The sequence below is a fragment of the Vitis riparia genome, chromosome 3 (genome assembly GCF_004353265.1).
Source record: "Vitis riparia cultivar Riparia Gloire de Montpellier isolate 1030 chromosome 3, EGFV_Vit.rip_1.0, whole genome shotgun sequence".
NCBI classification, from domain to species: Eukaryota; Viridiplantae; Streptophyta; class Magnoliopsida; order Vitales; family Vitaceae; genus Vitis; species Vitis riparia.
Genome location: NC_048433.1, coordinates 13,538,276 through 13,542,491, shown reverse-complemented (window position 1 = coordinate 13,542,491; position 4,216 = coordinate 13,538,276).

Below are 4,216 nucleotides of genomic sequence, written 5' to 3'. Positions count from 1 at the left end.
GGCTAACCAATGTTAGTAATCAGCCAATATAGGACATTGGATTTTCGTTCTACCTCAGACATCCCCACTCAATTGCTAACAGCCATGCTAGTGAGCACAGGGCGAGCTAGGCCAAACCTCACTCTAATACCAAATGATGTGGGGCCACATACACTCCCAAAAGCTTAAGCTAACGGCGGTAAAGGTAGCCCCATATATAAGGCCCAACCAATTTTAGTAATTAACCAATGTAGGACATTGGACTTCCGTCTATCCGTTGTCATTGGAGAGGGTTTATGTCTATTGCAACAAAGAGGTGGAATACGAGCATATTTGATAAGGTTCTATTGAATGTAAGTTTGAAGAATTCATAAAGATACAATAATGGCAATGACCCAACAACATGAAAAATGTCAGAAGACACTAATCATGACATTGTAGCCAATTGAGAGGAACAACCACCAAGACCATTTTATTTGTGCAAAACGTATCTTAGTGAACTAGGGCTACCATGTAATCAATTCAATCATTCAGAATGACATAGAAGGAAATTGTGGAAAGGATTGTTCAGGAATATAATGGACTGTAGAAAGTTATATATAAGGCCAACGATGACTGCTGCCAACTTTGCAGTTTGATGAAGGAGCACTGGAGAAATTGCATGCAAAGATCAAGAGGGCTGATTCATTAACTTGGCTTGGATTGCTATTTAGCCCATAAATCTAGTCTTTGTTAAGCTTGATGTCTTTGAATTGTTATATTTTATCTATTTAAAATCTTATATATTCTAGTCAGGGGCTAGCTTTATTAGTGGTCATGTGAAAGCACATGACCTTTAAGCAGTTTTAAAGCTAAGATTAAAGTGTTTTAAGGGTAGTCAAGGGCTCTGATTGAAACATTGATATCATTGATAGAGCACTTTAGGGACTTTTGATCCTAAAAACACATTTTGCTAAGTTTCAACTTCAATTGCATTAGCAGTCTTGCTATTTTCTACTATTTAATTACTCCATGATCAAGTAGGAGTTGTAGGTTGCACCTGTTGCAGCAACCACACAGCACATCTCATTTCTTTTTGTTGCATCAAGTAAACTACCAATCACTCGTGATTCATCTTTACAGAATTATGCAGTCCATGACTCCATGTAATGTGAGCCCTATAACTACTGAACATCATTTAGGTAGAAAGAGTCCAATTCATCTTTCTAGTTGGAAGTATTCTTCTCTTTCATAGGGTTTTTAAATTATCTAGGGTTTCAATTTTGGATTGAGTTGCTGACTTTGAACTGGACAAGATAGGCTGATTAAGAAGCTAGCAGGAGCCATATACAGGCTAGCCAAAACTCTCCCAAAGCTTTATGAAGGAGAGCAATTCTGAATAGATATAGATAATCTAAGCTTGGGGAAGACACCTTCACATTGAGCATCGCCCAGCTTGGTGCAACTTGATTGATAGTCCTATAAAGTATAAAGTGTTAAAAAGCAAGGGAAAAAGGAGAAAAAGAAAAAAATAAATTTAAAAAACAAAACAAACAAGTAAAGAATGGATAAAGCAAAGGAAAAAAAACATATTAAATTATACTGCATATAAAGCATAATAAAGAACCAAAGCTCAAAAGCAGCCCTCCTTCATTTCCCAATCTAGGAGACTAGGATCTAGTTGAATTGATCAAATAGTAAAAGATCCCATTATCTGGTATGGTTATTTCCAAAGTGGTATCCTGGGAGGATTAGGTTGGATGTACACTCTCAAAACTTAAATCCGGTCGTTCACCCATGACAACCTGAGATGTTTATCATTATCCAACCCAAGTGACAACCTAATTGCCACAAAATGAAGAGCACCCATAGTTTTAAAAGGCTCAAGGCACACTAAGGTGTAAAGTCCTTTTGAAACCTAAGGTGCAAGGTGCAACTAAGGTGCGGGCTTTAGTGAAGCGAGGCGCACCCTAGTTTACATATATAATTTTATATAATATGTCTGGAAAGGTATGTTGCTGCTTCTTATTCTTCTCTTCTTTCTTTACTTAGTGACTTCTTCCTCTTCTTCTTCTTTTTCTACCTGCATGAGATAGGAAGCCCTAATTTGGGTTGGGTTTTTTTTTCCTCAAATTTTTGTTGGGTCAAAACTAGTTGAGCCTTTTTTTTTAAGCCTTAACTTGCCTTGGAATTTTTTTTAAAAAAAATTTATTGGGTCAAAACCCCATTTTGGGCTCGGTCTTTTTTTTATTAAAAAAAAAAAAATTATTGGGCCAAAATACAACATTTTGGGTTGCAGATGTTTTAAAGAGAAAGGGGCTAAAACAATGTCATTTTGGCCCATTTTTCTTTAAAATAAGCTATAGCTTAAAACATTGCGTTTTGACCCTAGATTAGGGCTCTCTACTCGTCCTTTACAACTCGTTCAGGGTTTGTGGAGGAAGAAGAACAAAAGAAGAAGAAGAAGAATAAGGAGAAGGGAGAAGGGAGAAGAAAAAATGTACCTTTTTGGGGCTTTGCGCTTGGCTGAAGGTGAGCACCTTGTGCGCCTAAGCCGCACCTCCTTTAATAGGTGTCGCTTGGAGTAAGGTGAGGTGCTGATGGTTCACGTCGTGTCGCCTTGCGCCTAGGCGCGCTTGAAACTCGCCTTTCGCAACTATGAGAGTGCCTAAAAAAGGACACACCAAAGTAGACACGATGTGTACAAAATGCACTAAACAAAAAGCACAAAGGAAGAGAGCAAATAAAAAAAAAATGCCCTCTCCTTTTTTGGAACTCAATCAATCTACAAAACCCATCATGGTCATAGAAGGATCATCTATGCATACTCTAGCGCAATCCAAAAAGAAACTCATGAAATAAGATTTGATTGCTTGTTTTGACTATTCTGCATCTTTAAAAACATTCTTGTTTCTTTATTTCCATGCATCTAAAACATGCACAAAGGAGCGGTTCTCCAAGCTCTCTTCCGCTTCTTCCCCATAAAAGACTCATGCCAACTTAGGAGAATTTCCTCTTAGGCCACTCCAAACAGAGGAAAAACCAGTTGCCACAAGATTCTTGCTTTGGAACAATGAAGGCGCATAAGTAACATCTATTCAAAATACTCTAACCCCTCTTTGTAAGCCGATTTGGCATTAAGATTCTTCCTTAGGCAACTTCCCAAGTAAAGAAACCCATATTCACTAGCACCCATGGATTCCAAACTATGCTTGTGGGAAAAAGCTCTTTGCTTCCTTGGGCTATGGAAGCATTGTAGGATTTAACAGTAAATTTGGTACTCTTGTACAATGTTGTCACTGATGGTCAGTTGCAACCACCAGCACTTGCATTATTGCCATAACACCAACGTCACCACTAGCATTGCCCTTTTACCGTCTCTATCACAACCATTGTAATTGTCACAAATCTGTTGGTGATAACACGTTCTTTAGTTTTTTATAATTGCTATTTTTGATATTACTACTACCACACCAATATGATGTTGCTTTCACTTCTATTGTCAAGATTGCAGCCTTTGCCACTACATTCATTACCACAATTGACCATCATAGCTACTGACATAGCATGTACTACTGTCACTTCTATTCTTAGAGAATTGGTGAACTTGTTTATTTGGTTTTTTGTTGAGTTTAAGGTGTAGGACTCATTCTTTTTATATAAAAATGTTGTGGGACTGAAATCAAAGAAGAAAAATGCAAGTCTCTGTTCTATTTTATTGAGAATGTAAGCCTTAAATATATAGGCAATCTATTTAGGAAGACAATTAAAAAAAAAATTCTAAGAACTAAGAACCTAAGAAACAAAAGGCTAAAAACTAGGGGGTCACACATTTTTATTTGAAAATTAAAAAATAGATAAATACTCTAATAAAATAAGTGGATAATTGGCTAAAGTTTATCTGAAGTTATCTCTGATTGCTAACACTCCCCCTCAAGATGGGGAATATATGTCTAGTAGTCCCAACTTGCTTGTGAGCTCATCAAAATTCTGGTGAGGCACTCCTTTTGTCAAGATGTCTGCTAGTTGTTACCTTGTAGGCACATTCTCCACATTAAGCATCCCTCTTTCGATCTTCTCTTTTAAGAAATGATAGTCCACCTCCACATGTTTTGTTCTATCATGGTGAATCGGGTTGTGTGCTATGCTTATGGCTACTTTATTGTAACTGATGACAACGTTGGATTAGTTGTAGTCACATGTGGTTCTCCTAGAAGCCTTTTTAATCAAATCAATTCACAAATCCCTAGAGTCATCG